Raw genomic sequence first — 21259 nt, forward strand, 5'->3', positions numbered from 1 at the left:
AGACCTCTTTGGAAAAGAAGCAGAACAGTTCTATAAAGCTCATCTGTCTGATTTCCACATACTCACTACCGTGCTACACTTTCTCCACAGACCAGGGTTGTTGCCAGGTACAGAGATGGGCCCTGAAAAAGGATCAGATGTCATAGCTGTAGCCAGTGCTAATTCAGGTCTGCTATCCATATCCAACTCTAAAGTAGACTTTCCAAATGAAGACTCAAGGAGTAAATTGGAAACAGTGAAATTTATAGGGAATGGGTTTTGTCAGTAAGAATTCAGCATTCAAATACTCACTTATTGCTAAATGGGGAGAAAAATTATATAACAGGAGATACGTTATGCTCCCATTTTTGCAAATCTGAGATGAGTATAATAAAATACCAGAAGGACAGGTACTTCCCTAGTCATCAAATATTTAATATGTTCTAGGTGCTCAGGATACAATATGGAGCAAATAGTGACAGAGTTTCCCTGCCTCAAGGAGCTCACAGTCTAGTGAGGGAGGACCAACATTAAGAAACAAACAGACCTGTATGGAGTATAGAATCACTATATTGTACACTTGACACTAATATTACACTGTGTGTTAACTAACTGGAATTTAAATAAAAGCTTTAAAAACAAACAAACAAAAACCACACATGCTTTGCAATCATTCTAAGGGCTGTGATGGAGATGCACTTGGCAGAGAGCCCTTGTCAGGGGCAGTCTGACCTGGTCGGAGAGGTTGGTGAAGGCTTCTCTGCTGACTGAGCTGTGATGGACAGCTATACAATACCTACACAAAAATTTGTCTAAGTAGAGACTACAGAGTGGGTAGAGCCAGTGGTACGAGGGACTGCAGCAAGGAGAAGGAACTGAAAAAAAGGCCATGTGGTTGGAGTAGACAGTTGGGCAGAGAATGGTGTAGGATGAGGCTGGAGGCATAAGCAGGGTCAGGTCATACAAGGCCTCAGAGGCCAATTAAGGAGTCATTACCTCTGAGGGACGAGGGGAAGCAAGTGAGGGCGGGGTGTAGAAGATACCATTGGATTTGCACTTTGAAAATATTTGTCTCTGAATGGAGAACAAATTACTAGGGACCAGCATGTGTGAGCTAGAAGAAAAAGGGAACAGTGTGGACTCGATCATAATCCAGATGGCCTATGATGGCAGCATGGACAGGGGAGTAGTGGTGGGGAGAGAAATAAGTAATAATCTGACGCACATAGAAAAGTTAAAATCAGGGCAACCCTCTCAGGTCCCCTCCCTCTTCGGGAGCTTTGTACTATTACTTTACTACCGCTCAACAAAGCGATTTGTTTTGCTGCCCACTTTAAAAAAAAAGAAAGAAAGAAAAGTTAAAATCAATAAAATTTGCTGAAGGATTGGACATGGAATGTAAAGGAAAAAGAATTTTCAAGCTTGGCCTAGGTTTCTAGTGTGAACAGCTGGATGAGTGGAGATACCAACACTCTGATTCAGAGAACACTGTTAAAGGAACAGGTGTAGGGGAGAGGAGTAGCAGTTTATTCTTGGTCATGCTGAGTGTAGTCTGAGACATTCAAGATGTGCTATCAAGTGGAATGTTTAATACATGGTCTGGAGCTCAAAGGAGAAGTGTTTGTTGGAGATGAAACTGATGTACTAAAACATGAAAAGTGGTTATTTCTGAGAGATAAGCTCTTGTATCTTTTGTTTTATTCTCTGTACTTTTCTGCTTTTCTCCAGTTTTCAGCAATAAAAAAAATTTTTTTTCTAAATAAAGTTTTTTTTAAAAGAGTAAAATTTTCCCTCTCATAACTGGCATTAGTAAAACTTAACAGGAATGTCCCTAGAGCAGAGAAAGCCAAATTAGTTTTATGCTAATATCTTTTTGGCAATACTGGATTTCTTTTACTGGGTCTACAAAGAACCTGCCATCTTCCAAATTATAACTTGTTATCCTGAGTAGACTTACATAACAGGAGGGGGTCCACTGTGCAGGTAGATGGTCAAGCTGGGTATTCAGGTGCCTCCCTGATAATTGAGGTTTTTAAGAAGTTCAATAAAAATCAGTATTTTCCCCCTCCTCCTGGAAGAACCAACTGATAAATAAAACAAAGAGTTAGGAGATGAGGGCCAAATATTTGTGTACTAGCTGAGCTGGCGAATCAAACTATATAATCAACAGATTATTCACCCTGTTGTGGTAACACTGAAACAGAGCCAGCCTCTACTCCCACCTTAACCCCAGAATTGCAAAACAGAAGGCACATGAGAGTAGCCAGCAACCAAAGGAAGAGGAGAGGAAGACTCTGGGTCATGCACACAGTTTCTATCTCCTTACTCAACATTTTCCCTGATGCAGAATGAGGGATGGATATAAGGATGAAGAAAAGCCAGGAGTGTAAGGCTAATTCCAGAAGTGAGGTGCAGTCATACTTACCAACATCCACTATGAGTTTCGTATTTAGCATAAGGTTTATAAATCAAGGTCAATCATGTACAAGATGCTATTCATAAGCATTTGGATAGAGTCTGGTCCCTGATGACTAGCACTAAGTTAACACCAGCTTATTTTTAGCAGAAACTAAATTTATTAGCACAATATTGGGTATATAATTCTTGTTTGGATCCTGGATTCAAAAAGAAAAACAACACCCATATTCATAACAGCATTATTCACAATAGTCAAAAGGTGGAAGCAACTCAAGAATTCATTGACATGAATGGATAAACAAGATGTGGTATTTACATAGAATGGAACACTATTCTGCCTGAAAAATGAAGGAAATCCTGTCATACATTGCAACATGGATAAACTTTGAGGAAACTGCTAAATGAAATAAGTCAGTCACGAACAGATAAATGCTGCATGATTCCACTTACATGAGTACCTAGAGTGAACAAATTTACAGAGTCAGGAAGTAGGAAGGTAGTTGCCAGGGGCTAGGAGTCAGGTAGAGAGACCTAGGAGTTAGTGTTTAATGGATAAAGAGTTTCAGTTTTGCAGGGTGAAAAGAGTTCAAGATTATTGCACAACAATGTGAATATATTTAACACCACTTAAATGAATATATTTAACACTACACTTAAAAATGGTTAACATGATAAAAGCAAAACCAAAAGGAACAGTGAGAACAACAGAAATTGCTAAAAGAAAGGAGTTTTCTTTCTAGTTTTAACACATTGGGAATATTGGGCATGTGTTATTCCAGAGTTCCAAAAGTATTAACATCAAATGTCACATGTTTCAAAATATCCTTAGATGAAACACTATTGAATATGGACTGGGTTTGAGATAGAAAATTAATCAAACTTGAGTCCTGGAATATTTGAGATGATCTAAGGTATTTTTAAATATGTGTGAATTCATCTAGCACAAAAGTGGTATTTAAAGGTTTGATTATATTGCAAAAAAAAAATGTAGCTATAAAGGACATTTTAAAGACAAAGGAAAATTTGAACATGAACTATACTCAGTGATTTTATATCAAGGTTATGTTCCTTGCATATGATAACGGCATTGTGGCTATGGAGGAGAGAATCCTTGTACTCAGAAGATAACATAGAGTTTTTTTTTTTTTTTAAGATTTTATTTATTTATTTGACAGACAGAGATCACAAGTAGGCAGAGAGGCAGGCAGAGAGGGGGGGGGGGAAGCAGGCTCCCCACTGAGCAGAGAGCCCGATGCGGGGCTCGATCCCAGGACTCTGGGATCATGACCTGAGCCGAAGGCATAGGCTTTAACCCACTGAGCCACCCAGGCGCCCCGATAACATGGAGTTTTTAGAGTGAAGCATCATACCTGCCACTTACTTTCAAATGGTTGAGCAAAAGAAAATACTGTATAGAAAGAAATAAAGCAGAGTATATGGGGGTTCATCATACTATTTTTTTAAGGTTTTTTTTTTTAAGATTTTATTTATTTGACAGAGAGTGAGAGAGAGAGAGAGAGCACAAGCAGGGGGAGTGGCAGGGAGAAGGAGAAGCAGGCTCCCCTCAGAGAAGAGAGCCCCAAGCAGGGCTCGATCCCAGGATCCTGGGATCATGACCTGAGCTGAAGGCAGACACTTAACTTACTGAGCCACCCAGGCATCCCAAGGTTTTATTTTTAAGCAATCTCCACACCCAACATGGGGCTCAAACTCACAACCCCGAAATCAAAGAGTCACACATTCTACCAACTGAGCCAGCCGAGCACCCTGTACTCTTTTTTATTTTAAATTTAAAATGTTTGGGTCCTTTTGTATTTCATAAGCATGATGATGGGGTGTTCACACCATTGTGTGACATGTGTTTTCCTCAGACCTTGGCACATTACTCATCTGATGTGAAAACACAATAATTAATTAACTAATTAACTAATTTAAAACATTTGGAGGGTGTATGGGGAGCACAAAATCTCCAGCTTAGAAGAACAAGGCTTGAAAGATGCAGTTAAGAACAGGCTCAAAATCACTTGAAGGATCAGCCTGGTGAGGACAACACTTCCCTCAACCCCAAGCATGAGATGCTGTAGTGTTCAGCCCTAATATTGCTGGTACAGGGCACCAGGATGCAGCTACTACACCCACACCATCGCTTCTCCCAAAGACTCCTCATTTGGTTGTACTCATTTACAACCAAATGAGTAAATGAGATGGTCACTTCTGGATGTACCATTAGAATTAAAGTATGACCTGATCAGCTGACTATAAAGGACAAGGCGTAGCTTGGGGCAGAGGAGTTGAGGGATGGGGACTTCCAATCTACCTCATTCTGAAACAGCCAGGTGGCCTTCTCACCCTTAAGACACTTCATCTAGGGTGAAGAAATGTGATCAAGTCTGAGGGTTCAAGATACAGAATTTCAATACTCCTTTAAATGACAGATGAAAAATAAGAAAAACACTGGATTAATAAAATCTACTTTTTCTATACCTCCATTTCAAGGGAAGTTTCATGTATACCTCTGGGTGTCTTATCCACATTATCTAGAGATTTCCAAATTAACTTAAGTTTTTCTAGCCTTAAGTTCTTCTAGCCTTCTATCTGGAAACCTGATACAATAAATATGATTCGGTATCTGTTATCTTTTTTAAAAAGATTTATTTATTTTCTCAGAAAGAGAGAGTGCATGTGAGAGTGCAGTGGAGGGAGGGGCAGAAAGAGAGAGCCAGAGAGAGAGAGAGATACTTAAGCAGACTCCTCACTGATTGCAGAGCCTGACGTGGACCTCAATCTCAAGACCCGAAGATCATGACCTGAGCTGAAACCTGGAGTCAGACACCTAACTGACCGAGCCACCCATGCATCCCAGCTCTTATCTTTTACAATTCTTTAAAAATATATAGACATGTTTTAACACCTTTCAAAGGCATTTAGGAAGGACTTTTGCACAATCCCCAATTTGGATTAACAACACTGCTGCTCAGCACTATGGATATATTTACATGGAAAGAGAAAATATTATTAAATGTGCCCTATGTAACCAATAGTCTTCTATCAACCCTTCCAAGTACAGATATGATAAGAGACATTGGCGGCAGGGAGGTGGGGGGGGCCACGTTCCCTGCTCATTTCTGTATCTCACATTGCCACTTTGCAAACTGTCTCCTTCAGTATGGTATATAAGAAAGACAAAGTGTATTAACCAGTTCAAACTGAGGCCTGGAAAATTTAGTCATCACTTTCTCAGAGAAATCATTGGAATTTTGAGTTTTTATACCTGGAGAAAGGATGCTGGTGTGGAGAGTCAGGAGATCCATTGTCCCATCCCAAGGGTCTACGGGCTCTGCTTGAGCAGGAAAGAAGACCAATGGAAAGGGCCAAACTTTAGAGTCAGAAAGACCTGCATTTTAATCCCAGTTATTACATTTCCCACAGTGTGGCCTTGGACAAACTGCTTAACTTTGCAGATCCACAGATTCTTAATAAGATGGATTACCCATCTCATAGCATTGTTGTGGTTACTGAAGAAGAGCTCATTAGGTAAAGCCCTCAGCACTGCACCTGACATGCAGTAGTGCTAAATAAATAGCAACTATTATTAAGTAATGAAAGTTTCAAAACCTAGGCAAAGAAGAGCAGAGACATAAATTCCCTCCAGACATGAGAACTATTCTGGCCACTGACTGACATGTAAATCATGTCTAACCCTCTCAAAATAACCTACCATAACGGAAAGTCATTTCTATGTTTAAATTGGACAAGGTACACCCCTTTCACCAAGCCATCCCTTTCTCTACTGGCTCCGTCCTGGGTCATCGACAGGTCTGAGATGACAATGGCAATGTGAAGTTGAAACATATCTTTTTCCAAAATTTAAGTTTAAGCTTAATCAATTTGCATTAAATGTCAAGCATGGTCCAGCCATGGTGCTGGAAAATAGGAGATACAGAGGTGACTAAATATCCCCAGCCTGCCCTCAAGGAGCTCCCGACTAAGGAGGCCAACATGTGAACAGGAAAACTGAATGGCATATGGAACATACAAGCTACTGTGAAAAAATAAGACACCCTAAGTTTTATGAAGCCTTTTGACCCCATCTTTATATATTTTCAACATTTTATTCTGTTCTTCACTTTGTTTTCCTTAACAATTAAACACTCAGAAAATAGGCCTAAGTCCAATGTGTATTCAAATAAGAAAACAGAATTCACCACTTTCGGTTTGCTTGAGAGTTGCCATCTTTAGGGCACCTGGGTGGCTCAGTTGGTTAAGCGTCTGACTTTGGCTCAGGTCATGATCTCAGAGTCTGGTATCCAGCCCCGCCTTGCACTCTGTGCTCCGTGGGAGTCATCTTCTTCCTCTCCCTCACCCTGTGACCCTACCCCTGCTCGAGCTCTCTCTCAAATAAATAAATAAAATCTTAAAAAAAAAAAAAAAGAGTTGCTATCTTTGTCTCAATTGTACTAAAAACGTCAGCTCTATGATTCTTGTTGCTAGCATCAGAAGAAAAGTATCTAATATATGCCAGAAACAATCTCTCTGCTACACTCTCTGTGAGAGTCACAGTGGGGATTTGGACTTTCAATATACGAATTTTGTGGGAACATAATTCAGCCCATAGCATTGTGCCTCCGGTCCCCCCAAATCCATGTCCTTATTGCATACCAAATACATTTCATTCCATCCCAATAACCCTCAAAGTCTCAACTCATTCTAGCATCAACTCTAAAGTCTAAAATCAAAGCTTTCATCTAAATTTCTAAATCAGTTATAGGTGAGACTAGAATTGTGATTCATCCTGAGGCAAAACTGCTTTCCAGCTATGAGCCTGTGAAATCAAACAAGTTACATGCTTCGCAAATACAAGAGTCAGTCAGGCATAGGACAGACATTCCTATTCCAAAGGGAGGAATAGTTACTGAAACAAGGAAGGAATAATAGGTTTCAAGTAAATACAAAACCCAGCATGGTAAATTCCATTAGATCTTTCAGTCTCAAGAATAATCCTCTTAGGATCATTGCCTGGCCTTCCAGACCCACTGGGGCAATGGCCCCACCCTGCAGCTCAGCCAGGCCAGGGTGGTTCCCTCAAGGCTCTGCCAGCAGCAAACCTGCCCCCTAGGCTCCAGTTATTTTAACAGAGAGAATTTAAAACAATGTTTAACTAGGTAATGAAGAATTATTCACTAAGTAATTGAAAGGGCAAAAAGAACACTGAGCTTTCACAAGTAGCAACAGCAGGAAGCAGTTCAGTTCATAGCACCGGGAGAACAAAAGAAGAGGTTGTAATTATTAAACCTTAGAACAGTCCCAATGGATTGGGACCAAGGCTTCTGAAAAGGGGTGCCAGCCAGCTGAGCTGGTGTCTCTGTAGGGATTCAGTGAGTTTGCCTTTGCAAGCTGGTGAAATCTCAACCTAGATCCAACTGTATGTTATTTGCTAGGGCTGCCATAACAACATACCACAGACTGGGTGACTTAACAAAAATCTATTGTCTCACAGGTCTGGAAGCTGTAAATCTAAAATCAAGGTATCAGCAGGAAGGTTTCTTCTGAAAGCTATTAAAAAAGGATCTGTTCCAGCACTCTAGCCTTGACTTGTAGACACCTTTCTTCCCCCATGTCTCTCCACATAGTCTGCACTCTATGCATATCTTCCTATAAGTACAGTTGGGCACCTGGGTGGCTCAGTTGGTTGGGGGGCTGCCTTTGGCTCAGGTCATGATCTCAAAGTCTTGGATCAGGCTCCCTGTTCAGCACAGAGCCCCTATCTCCAAAGACCCTCCCCTCTTGTGCTCTATCTCTATCTCTTTCTCAAATAAATAAATATAATCTTTAAAAAAGAGAGAGAGGAGCACCTGGGTGGCTCTGTGGGTTAAAGCCTCTGCCTTCAGCTCAGGTCATGATCCAGGGGTCCTGAGATAGAGCCCCACATCGGGCTCTCTGCTCGGTGGGGAGCCTGCTTCCCCCTCTCTCTCCACCTGCCTCTCTGCCTACTTGTGATCTCTGTCTGTCAAATAAATCAATAAGAATATTTAAGAGAGAGAGAGAGAGAGATCAGTCATAGTGAATTAGGACCCACCCTAATGATTACATGTTAACTTGATTACCTCTTAATTTTTTTTTTTAGATTTTATTTATTTATTTCTTTATTTATTTGAAAGCAGAGGAGGAGCAGAGGGAGAGGGACAAGCAGACTCTGCACTGAGCTTAGATCCTGATGCAGGGCGATACCCCATGACTCTGTGATCATGACCTGAGCTGAAACCAAGAGTCACATACCCAACTGACAGAGCCACCCAGGTGCCCCTCGATTACCTCTTTAAAGCCCCTATCTCCAAATAAGGTCATATTCTGGGGTACTGAAGGTTAGAACTACAGCACATGAATTTTAGGGGACCCAGCTGAACTTGTAACAAACTGCTTCTGGAATGAACTGGCTCTGCCGGAGTGAAGCAGCAGCATTGCTGGACACTGGTGAGAGGAACATAAAACCAACCAGAAAAAAGCCAGAAGCAAAGAGGAAAGAGTAAATCCCTTCTTCCTCATCTTGCCATGCAGTCTCCCTCCAGTGTTCCTTATTGACAGAGCCTAAAAGGAAGCAGCTGGCAAAGGAAAAATGTGGTTGGCAGAGTCCCAGTCCCTGCATCACAGAGCAGAACACAGAAGAGTGGATTTGAAGCTGAGTTATTATATGGGCTAATAACTAGCACAGTGCACAGTGAGTTATTCTTATTAATCACTAGCATCAAAATCTTTATTTTCATTTCCATATATTTTTATAATATAATAAGAAAAAGTTGTAATAAAATATTTAACTGAACAAACATACTGGCTATACTGCTAAAGTTGTCCTGATGGCTGGTGGACTGGAACATCACCATGCCACAGTTCACATTCATTTGTTCACTAAAATACAGTACTGAATCAGCGGTCTTTCTGTAGGAGGCCAAGGTGTAATGTATGTGGTATATAAGGAAATTAAAAATTCAGAATCCAAGTTGTCAGTCAGCAAGTGTTTCCTCATTTTATGGCTGAGGAGATGAACATTCAGAAGGAGAAGTTGTTTGACCAAGGTCACACAGCTAATAAGTGAGAGGGCATTGATTTGAACTGAGTTCTGATTCTCTGTGCTTCAATTTATCTGTCAAATGAAAATAACGGTATCTATCCAATAGAGCTATTTATGAGGATTAGATGAGATCATATGTGTAATGTGCATAACAGATACAAAGCCTGACATGTACTAAGATTTTCTTTAAAGTTGGTCAAGGGGTGGCTGGGTGATGCAATCTGTTAAGTGTCCAACTCTTACTTTCAGCTCAGGTCATGGTCTCCCAGTCCTGGGATCGAGCCCTTTGTCTGAATCCCCACTTTGATTCTCTCTCTCTCCCTTTCCCTTAGCCCTTCCCACTTGTGCTATCTTTATTTCTTTCTCTTTCTCTAAAATAAATAAATAAAATACTTTAAAAAAAATAAATAAAAATTTTAAAATAAAAAAAATTTAAAAGTTGGCCAAATCTAGGGCTTTCTCTACTATAAGAGGCTACCCTATTCCATGCACTTGTCAAAACTTCACAGTATTTGGAAGATAGAACTGTGAAGAATCGAGATGGGGTTGAGAATAAAATTCCTTAAAAAAAATTTATTATAATGTATTTGCTATCAAATCTTTCTGAAGGTAATCATCCATTTTGGACGCCCACAAACTACAGACAAATGTTTTTTGAGTACCAGCCACAGAGTAATTACTAGAGATGCAACACTGAGACACAGAGAGCCCCACCTTCAAGTGTCTCCGCAACTACCTGAGGACTTTGTCAAGCAATGATACACAATCCAGACTATGATCAACAATATCCAGTATAGGGAAACCTGACGCAGACTTGAGGAAGTCAAAAAAAGCTTTCAGAAGGTCACATTTAGGCTGAAATCTGAAGAATAGAAAGGAGATTGGAAAGCATACCAAATATAAGGGAAAACAGGAGAAAGAGCCACAGGTAGGAGGGAGCAAGGAATATTCAAAGAACTGCAGAAAGCTGACCATAGCATGGAAATTGGGGTGGGCAACAGACAGAGCTGGTAAGACCCCCAGGACTTATTCCTGAAGGGCTATGTGACCCATAGGACCCTGGACATTAACTGAAGGCAGTGTAGGACCACTGCAGGGTTTTAGCAAGTGAGGGACAATTAGATGTGCACATTATGAAGATTAGCTTGGATATCACATGGAAAATGGCTTGGAGTAAGGTAAGAAAGGAGGCAGGGAAATCAGAAAGCTGCTACCTGCCAGCTACCTACCTGATGGAGGTCTGAGGGAAGTTTTCTGGGGATACAAAAACACGAATGGATTCAAGTAGCATTTAAAGGATAGAGCCTAATGAACTGTTGAGCACTACATCAAAAACTGATGATATATTATATGCTGGCTAACTGGACATAAAAAAAGAAAGAAAAACAAATAAATAAATGTATTCCAGAAATAAATAAATAAACAAACAAACAAACAGTAGAGCCATCTTTTATCAGAACCTACAACACAGGCCAAATTCACACCAAAACCATGAAAAAGACAGGCTGTGGCGTCACTGAAAAGTACTACTCATGCCTGGGCAATGACATCCGTACCAGTGTATGTGACAGAGATTACCATTATTCCCAGGAAGAAACTCTGCAACAAGATAGCAGCTTTGCCACACATGAGACGAAGCAGCTTCAGAAAGGCTCAGTGAGAAATATCTCCAACAAGCTGCAGCAGGAGGAGACAGAAAGTAGAGATAACTGTGTGCCTGAGGTCTCAGCCCTGGATCAAGAGATCAATGAAGTAGAAGCCTGACACTAAGGAAATATTGAAATTCTTAGAATCTGGCAGTATGTCCAACCTGCAGTTCACGCAGCCTACAGTCCGGATGAATTTCAAACACCATGTGGAGCCATTTGAATCTTTCTGCTGTGCTATAGTATCTTCAATAATCCTTGAACAACAAAAAATAAATCAGGGGTCCCTGGGTGGCTCAGATAGTTAAGTGTCTGCCTTCAGTTCAAGTCATGATCCCAGAGTCCTGAGATTGAGGCCCGCTTTGGGCTCCCTGCTCAGCGGGACCCTGCTTCTCCCTCTGCCTCTGCGGCTCCCCCTACTTGTGCTCTCTCTCTGTCAAATAAATAAATAAGGGCGCCTGGGTGGCTCAGTGGTTAGCTCAGTGGTTAAAAGCCTCTGTCTTCAGCTCAGGTCATGATCCCAGGGTCCTGAGATCAAGTCCCATGTCAGGCTCTCTGCTCTGTAGGGAGTCTGCTTCCTCTTCTCTCTCTGCCTGCCTCTCTGCCTACTTGTGATCTCTGTCTGTCAAATAAATAAATAAAATGTTTAAAAATAAATAAATAAATCTTAAAAAAATATATCAATCAATCAATAAAACCTAAAAAAAAAAAAAAGGTAGAGCCAACAGGGTTTGGTAGGTGACCAGAAGTAAGGAGTGAAGAGCAAAAGAAAAGAAGAAAAGAGAAATAAAGGAAAATGCCCAGATTTCTTCTTTGGGCAACTAGATAGCCAGTGATAACCTTTACAAGGACGGGCACACAAAGGCAGAGCAGCTTTAAGGCAGAAGCTGATAAGTTTAGGTTTAGAGTTGAGTTTAAAGTATATAAGGTTCATCCAGATAGAGACAGCAAACCACCATATCTTTTTTCATTTCAATTTTTGACCAGAGTCCTGCCTCCCCAAGGAACAGAGCTGTCTGTGAGCCAACCAGTAAGTGCCCTGCATACCACCGGTTACCTAGCGTATTATTAGCCTCTCATTTTAATAATCAATACATTTACATTTTCTTCCCCTCCAAAATGCATCCTAAATGAGAACAGGATATGGGTGTAATCAACAGATAATTATATACATACTATGAAAGCTATTCAAAATGAGACCATTCTTATTCAGTTAATAGAAACTTTCAAACCCAAATCAAATTTTTGTTCTTTATTTTGCTATCACCAACAAGGAAAGATGATCCATTTTTTGTAAAGTCATCCTGTCATACTGTTCTTCACAAAAAACTAGACACTAAGGAATGGAATACAAGTGATTTGAATTTTTATTCTTGAAGTGAAAATCCTAAACTTTACAACATCACTTAAATTTCTTAATCTGAGAATATAGCCAGTTTAGAATCAGAAAACATTATAGCTAAAACATTTAATTAAGTGGCTATTTTTCATTCAGAAATTCCTGCATACAACGCTCTTTTCAACACATTTTGGCCAGTATTGGAAGATATGTTAAGTATAGTTCTGTTCTTCTCCACAAGGGTCAAATAGCAGTTGCAGGGGAGGAAATGGGGACTTTTTTCAGGTGTAAGCTTCTCCTAGGTGGGAGATGCTCTCCACAGAAGGAGGCGTGGCCAACCCCAGGACAGAACCTCTAGTGGGACTATACCTTGGAAGATTGAGAAAATAGAAAAGCCATAGCCCACCTAATCACAAGGAACCATATATGAGAGAGACTGAAAACATCCACTTCCTCCAGGAAGCCTTCCTTTATCCTACTCAGGCTGGTTTAGATGTGTCCCAGATTTGCTCATGTAGGGAACCTTGGGCATTCTGCCACAGCACTTGACACACCTTATTAGAAACATCTGTTCCAGGGACCATTTCTGGATTACACACACTGGTGTGCATCATGAGCACAGAAATTGTGTCTTGGATATAATCTCCCTAGTGTCAGGCATAGAAGATATTCAGCAAAATCTGATTTAAAAAATAGTGAATGCCCCACACACATGTTTCTCAGGAAGCTATACCATCAATAAAGACACCTGAATCTTTAGAGTTAAATACAAATAAGCATGTACTTTTATAAAATCTTATTGACTTTTTGCTCTTCTACTAACATAACAGCCAGCTCCCTGAGAAATTATTTTTAAGAAGGACTTGTTTTAAATGTGCCCCCAAATAAATGTGGTTTTGTTTTCGGTCAGCCACTGCATGAAATTTGTCTTTTCTCCTCTGTCCTCATCCACCTCCACCTCCACCAGGCACCATTCATAAATCATTTAATTCAAATATAGGTATCCAGTGCATACTCTATGGCAAGCACTGTGCTTAAAGCAGGATATGCAGCATTGAACATGATAGAACCAGGCCCATGCCCTCATAGAGCTTATAGTCTGGTATCCACCACTCACCTCCAAAATTCTAAAGAGTCGGAGAATGCCATGTGGGCATAATACATTTTTATCTTTAAGCTCTAGAAAATGTAATACATTGATAAGGCAAGCCCAGGCTAACTCAAGAACATATAGAGGTTTGCTGTCTAGAGTTAAATAACAAGTCTGCAAGTATTTTAATTTTCCCAAAGCAACTGAGAACTGATCAGTCCAAACTGATCTATCCTGAGGCATATCCAAGTTTCCTTTTGCCTGCCTTCAATGTGGGCACCTGGACAGGCATCCTGACCGCCATCTCAAAATAGCCAAAGGGAGACTAAAGGTGTGATGCAGCATCACTTCCTAAGGTCTCTCAGTTGCCTGCTTATGAGACACCCTTGTGTGAATTAGGGAAAGGGCAGGAGCATTAGAAAAAAAGGCATCCCTTCCTCCCCAGCAGATGTAGTCCCACTCAGGGGTGCACAGCTAGATAAGAGGAACTCAGCCAAGATTTCAAGCCCAGTGTGCCCCCTCAGCATAGTTCCAGACCATCGCCCTGCTACCAGCACCCTGGCCCATGCACTGGGCAAAAAATACATTGCATTTATATTGTATGTGTTTTAAAGTATCCTTATAGCTAAGGAAAACAGTTTTTCTGTGAAATTACTTACCTATATGGAAATCCTCTCCTAAAACCCAGCATCAGCCACAGGAACTTTAAACATGATTCAAAGGCATTAAACTTTTTCCAAGAATTCAACTTATTTCTGCCAAGTAACTCTGTAACTCTTCAAAACCTGTGACTTCAACTGAGCTCTGAGCAATTCAGAAATGGAAAATGAGCACAGTCTCTAGCCATGTGGTTTGGGACTAAAGCCTTACACCTCCCTGGACAAATATCAAGGTCAGTGTTCTGACAATTGCCAGTCATATCACTAAGGATGTACAGTCTAGTAGTTTTTGAGTCTTTCAGAGTTTAGATTCTCAATAAGTCATTTTTCTCAAGTAGCAAGTCAAGAAATCCCCTCATCCTAGCCATATGATATATTAAAATAACCCACTCCCTATACCCTTTGGGTTCAGCTACTTTCAAATAAACTATAAACTGGTAATAGTTCAAAGCACATGCATAAGGAAAACATGCAAACTTAGTCATTTTTTCCATCACATCATTCAATAAACCTCACTTGAAATGTGGCCCTCATGGCAGCTGGGGTAGCCATGCCCCTTTAAGATCTAGATAGGACTGGTTTAAATTCCAGTCCTGCACCTGTGGAAAGTCCAGACTCTCCTGAGATTTCTGCAAACTAGCAGGGCAGTGCTCAGAGCTCCTTTAGCTCTGATTCCCAGGCTGCCTGGCCACCCATTCTGCCTCCCTGGGCTTGTTCTTTACCCTGGCCCTGGGGTGATTCACTTAGGACCAGCACTTTCTTATGAGACCCCAAGACAGGAACACAAGGCAACCATGGGAAGACATTACAGGGCTGCCCTACATCAGCCAACACTCATGTAGGCAACCTGCTCTCAAAGGTCTCTTGGACACTCAGCACTGGACATATCTCACTACCCACACCTAGCATGAGACATCTTGGTCTTGCTCATGCCTCTCCCTCCTTCTCCTCTCCCCTCTTTCCTGTCATCACCACACCCTAGGTCCAGATTTTTCCATACAGTTTGAGGTGAGCCATTCAGCCCCTCCTTCCCAAGTCACCCAAGCCCCAATTTCAAGTAAACCCTTCAAGAGGCTCAGCTGAACAAACAGGCCATATACCCTTTCAACAGAGGCCTTGACTTACAGTTGTTTTTTTTTTAACAACATTCACCATCCTTGAAGACAGCTGTGATTTCAAAAGAACCATTTCTCTTTGCTTTTGCTTTTCCAATGAATGATGCAATGGAAATCAGGTACTTGAACCTCCTTCTTCAGCTTGAATAAACAGTCAAAACCTTTTTCCCCTCCCTTTTATTACAGGTGTTTGGTCTATGGTCAATGCATTCAAATTTTCCAAGCTTAGAATAAGGTTTCCAAATCACTTACTGGCAGGCAGGTTACCCTTACCAGTTTATTGAGCGAGCTACTTAGGTTTAAAGACAGAAAGAGTTTTAGTATAAAATCTCAGTCAGGCCATAGTCCAAGATCTGACAGGCCAATTTGGTTGACAAGCTCTGTGTTAGGCAGCCTATCTCAATGGCTCAGACCTCCTGGATGTTCAGTGGGTTAAAGGATGGGCCTTGTTCACTTTTGTGGTTCTTTGGCTGATAGTCATTTTGCTTTTTCCTCCAATTCTTCTCTGTCATCCCTACTCACACATCATAAGCAGAAAGGGAACAGATTCTCTATTTTCTAAATTCTCTGAAAAAATGAAAAGGAACACTCTTTTACCTTATATGAGTACATAGTCATACACATGCATACATAAGCATATATGCATATGTTTGTGTATATACCTTTTTTCATAGACTCCTAGAGCTCACCATAATAATACTAAACCTTGACAGCATATTAGAATTACCTCAAGAGCTTTTACGAAAAGACTTGTGCTTGACCCATCCCAGACCAATTATATCACTGAAAGTAGGGCCTGGGTGCCTGGGAGTCCTTTTAAACTCCCAAGAAGTTTAAAAAGGAAGTCCTTTTTAAATTCCCAAGAAGACTGATTCCAAGATAGAGCCAGGATTGAGAACTCCATAGAGGTCTTCTAAGCCCTAGCTATTCAAGTCTGAATGGTAGAGCAGCATTGCCCCTCCTACTGAATCAGCATCTGCATTTCAGTAAGATCCTGAACAGTCTACCTGCACACTCCATTTCAGAAACACTGCTCTGGTGCCTCTCTCATTTGATCATGAGGCCTCAAGAGACTGGTGACTTCAGAGGTCGTTCTGTCAACTGAAGACTCAAATGAGACCCTACCAGACCCTTTATTTTCATTACATTAGTATTTTTCAGATTTAACCAATAGTTAAATAGTCCTCGAAATGTGTGTTATATAGTCTTTCTCAAGTTTATCATAACTCTCTCTGACTTGCCTCTATTTTTTTAAGCATCAAGTTTAAAAAAAAACATTTAAGACTTTCAGAGGCTTCCTCTTCTGCTAGTAAAGGACAAAATGATTAGATGACATGACAAAAAATATTTCAGAAAGACATGGTGGAGCGGTTGTGGAGAAAAAAAAAAAGGAAGGCATTTAACCAAATACCGGCACCTCAGCTGTGAATCCTCAGGTTGCAGAAGCTACTGATGCTGACCGGAGCACAGACATTGCCTGTAAGCTAGCAAGGCTGTATCTTGTGACAAATCAGAACTCAGCATAGAGAAGACACCTAAGCCTTCATCTTGCATCTGAGAAAGAACACCTAAAAGGGTGGCTGTTCATAGGCTTGCAAATTTCATAGTTGCCTTTCCTGTGAGAACAGTCCACATCATGGACAAAGGAAATGAACAAAATTCCACAGATCCTTATAAGACAAGGTTTTATAATCAGGATGGCCAACTAAACGAGGAATCTCATCAATCCTACAGCCTTAGGAACTTTCAGGATTCCCATTTCACCATGTTCCCAGCTCCACATTCCATCTCTGCACCCTGAACAGCTACTTCAAGCCCTCACACCCAACCCCCCAGAATTACATGGGCTCCACAAGAAAAGGTGACTCCCTCACAAACTTGAACCACTCTCCTTGACCCAGTCCTCATACTTTCTTCCATTCTGATTATGCTACTTGTTTGGGGGATGATTTTGATTCTCCACCCCAATCATGTGGGCTCAGGCTGCTTCAAGCAAACAGCTCTCCCCAGTGACTGTCCTATGACTCTTGTGTCCTGGAATGGTTGACTGACCCTCCAGTCCTGAGAATGGCATCAGGTCATCAGGAATCCACGGGCCCAGGCCCAGGAGCACTTGCTCCTCCTTGGTTCCCTTGTCCAAATCCCTTAAAACTCCTAACAGTTCCACACTCTAAGTCTGCTGACAGAGCCCTGAGAAAAGGCCTCAGCCCTTGTAGGCTGAGCACTATCCCAGGGCCACTTCCTGCCCCGATATCTTTGCTGGGGTATTTTCCAGCATATTAATACAGCTGCTTAGCTTCCCCATGCAGTTAAGGCTTTCATGACTGTGACTCTCCAGAGAGACAGAATGAGTAGTGCTTTGGTTCCCTGCCTGATGAAAGTGATCCACATCCAAGGACACATTCCTTATGTGATCTGCAAGGTTTTTCCAGCTATCTCTGGCAACAGCAGACTCAAGAGCAGAAAACACCACTGCTAATAGCAAGGATTACAGAAGAGAGACTCTGCAACTCACAGCAGTCACACTATCAGGGCAAACATCCCTTTGCAAAGACATGGAGAAATTTTCTTCTAGTTCCTTGGCTGCCTGCTCTCATGAAGCCAACTGGAAGCCAGGCCAGCACCATGGAAGGAGACAGCAGCTGTTACAGGATAATTAAAGTCAGGCAAAATGCAGAGGTGGCCAGAAAGCTGATGTGAGGTCAAGCAGGACATGGATCAGCTCAGGCCTGTAGTTGCTGTTAGAGACCAATAGACAGGAATGGCTCATCTAAGCACTGTCCAAAGACAAGAAAACTCTAACCGAAAGGTTCTGACAAGTCTTCCCTCATAGAACCACCAGGAGAGATCCACTCTCTCACTCTCAAGTATTTCTACTGAGGTTTCCTTCTGGAAGGTTGAAGAATCTCTGTTTCTTGTTAGATGATTTGACTAACAGGAAATTATTTCCCTGGTTTGTGCCACACTGAATGGATGGATGGATAGATGGGTGGATGCGTGGATGAAGAGAGAGAAGTAGGAACATGTGTATTCCATAGATGGAACAAGTTACAAGAATTTAGTTTAAGGCTGCAATTTACCACCCTCCACAAACTATCTCTGAAGACCACACTGACATTTGACTTTCAAGAATGCCCCCAATGAGGCTAAGGGTGTGATCCTCATGGAGTGGTGCCAACAGCAATAGTAATAAGAATAGGGATCATTTTTGTCAGAGAACTGCTGCTATGCACCAAGCATTGTGTCATACACTGTATTACACAGAACTCTTGTCTGTTCTGTGCAAAAAACTTTGAGAAGAGTGTTATTTCAGAGAATGGATGTGATAGTTCTTGTGTAATGCATTTCAAAAAGTGTTTATTAACATATGTAATAATGACGGTTATAAAAGTGGTACCTGCATGGGACAAATAAAACAGTGCTATTTAAGTGAAAAAAAAAATTGTTACTTGCTTTCTTCCATTCTGATTATGCTACTTGTTTGGGAGATGATGCTGATAGGAGGACAGACGTTGCCTGTAAGCTAGCAAGGCCCTATCTTGTGACAAATCAGAACTCAGCATAGAGAAGACACCTAAGCCTTCATCTTGCATCTGAAAAAGAACACCTAAAAGGGAGGTTGTTCATATTGACACAGGTGTGAAAAATGAAACTCCCACATTACACAGAGATCATTTTGAACCCATGACCAGGAATATTCCCGGACCCTCCCAGGGCAAAGAATGAACCAGGAAACATTCTCTTTACATCTGATTTACTATTTCTTTCAGACTTGCTCTTTTAGCTTCTTCATCTTTACAACAGAAAACATAACTGCCACCACTACCCACATTTATGTACAACTGTCTCATCCCTCATGGCAAACAATTACCCAGTCTTTGAAGGGATATGTAAGATGTCATTAGTAAAGGGCTAGAAAACAGAAGCTTTGAAAAAATTGAATGATATGTGGAGGAATTAACATAGTCTCATGGCCTTTGGATTGGAAAACAAATGGTTTTCCATTTGTCTACTGAGAAGTTGAACTGACGTATATTGTCATTCCTCTGTTTATTTTTTTTTTAAAGATTTTATTTATTTGACAGAGAGAAATCACAAGTAGATGGAGAGGCAGGCAGAGAGAGAGAGAGGAGGAAGCAGGCTCCCTGGAGCCCGATGCGGGACTCGATCCCAGGACCCTGAGATCATGACCTGAGCCGAAGGCAGCAGCTTTACCCACTGAGCCACCCAGGCACCCCTCATCTGTTTAAACTTAATCTCTTATGATTCAGCCTGCCACCTTGTAACAGTGCTACTTCCTGGTAACCTCCTATCCCTTGGAATTAGATTGCCTTTTGTTTTCCAGCATGGATCACAGGTACCTCCATGTCTTAATATACATCAATGATATGTTGGATGTCAATCTTTTTTTTTTTTTTAAAGATTTTATTTATTTATTTGACAGACAGAGACCACAAGTAGGCAGAGGCAGGCAGAGAGAGAGGAGGAAGCAGGCTCCCTGCTGAGCAGAGAGCCCGATGTGGAGCTTGATCCCAGGACCCTGGGGTCATGACCTGAGCCGAAGGCAGAGGCTTAACCCACTGAGCCACCCAGGTGCCCCATTGGATGTCAATCTTGACCCTAATTTACTTGAAATCAACTTCTTGCTTTACAGCATTCAGCTTCTCTAAAAGTCTCAGATCCTCCAAGGTTTAGCTTAGAGATGGAGGAGAAAGTTAAGATAGGCCTTGCATTTTATTATGCCTGTGAAGTGTTTTAGCACAGCGAGGTATAAGCAAAAGCTCTCCCACCATAATGATCATACCATCATTTGTCAGGCCCTTTCCACGTATCAGTACCTTAAACCTGAACAGCTTAAAAGGTAATTATTCCTTAAATGGAGAAATTAAGATTCAGAGACGTTAAGTAACTTTCCCAGTATTATTAAGCCAGTAAGTGACAGAGATATAATTCAAAATCAGATGTCTGGCCACATGCCCATGCATTTCCCACCATAATACGTTGATTAAATATTCATTGTCACCTATTGCTATTTGCAATTTGAATTTGGTTGTGGAGGAGGGAATGGAAGTTATAAACATAGGACAGTATCCTAGAATTTCTCATCACTTCTGTGACTCACAGCACTTTATCCAAGTCACCTTGGAACCACTATCACTTGGGTGTACGCTAAATCTGGTTTCAGCTTTAGGAGGTCTTGAGGGCTCCAGTAGAGCCCTCTGTCCCTGAGGAGGGAGTTCATTACCTGGGCCCTCTGTACTGAAGGATTTGTTACTCAGTCTGGCCATTACAGAGTGGAATGCATAGAAGTATTGCCCTTTATGCCATTCTGATAGGATTTTCTTGGCGAGAGCCTACTCAAGCCTTAAGTAAGTTTCCTTCTCTATCATCTTCTGGCTGCAGAAAAGAGAAAACTAATTACTGCTAACATCTATCTTTTCCCGACCATGAGGATATTATACCCTTCTTCCCAGGTAGCATGGCAGAGTGGGGCAGTAACCCACTCAGTTGGACAAAACCTCACCTTGAAGTGACATCCTCCCCTCTGAACAAACTTCAGGACCCCTGTGATTTCACTCTGGGCTCTTCTAATTCAGATTTACCTAGTTCCTTCAGAGGATACCTACTCATTGTTGGATGTTTCCCCCCTATTTATTAAACAGAAAATAATATAAGTAAACAGATAAGATCATTTAAATTTGTAATAAGTGCCATTGATACAAGAAATAAGGTGACTAAATAGAGAATAACAGAGGATTCAGAAGGAGTTCCTTGCTCAGGAAAAACCTTCCCAAAGAGGTGATATTAGAGCAGAGACATCAAGGCTGAGAAGAAGTCATCCTTATCAGAGTCAGTAAAAGAACATTCCAAGCAGAAGAAACAGAAAGTGCAAAGCCCCTGAGGTAAACACAAGACTGGGCCATTCAGGGAAGAGTGACTGCAGCCC

At 41.3% G+C, this 21259-nt stretch overlaps 2 pseudogenes; both read left to right on the plus strand.

Annotated features, from left to right (window-relative positions):
- Positions 1-2327: 2327 nt before the first annotated feature.
- The window catches only part of LOC101693898, a 33493-nt pseudogene continuing 14561 nt past the window's right edge, over positions 2328-21259 (plus strand).
- On the plus strand, positions 4201-4293 carry LOC123394650 (annotated as a pseudogene).

The sequence above is a fragment of the Mustela putorius genome, unplaced genomic scaffold (genome assembly GCF_011764305.1).
Source record: "Mustela putorius furo isolate JIRA1106 unplaced genomic scaffold, ASM1176430v1.1 tig00003834_pilon_pilon_pilon, whole genome shotgun sequence".
Lineage (NCBI taxonomy): Eukaryota > Metazoa > Chordata > Mammalia > Carnivora > Mustelidae > Mustela > Mustela putorius.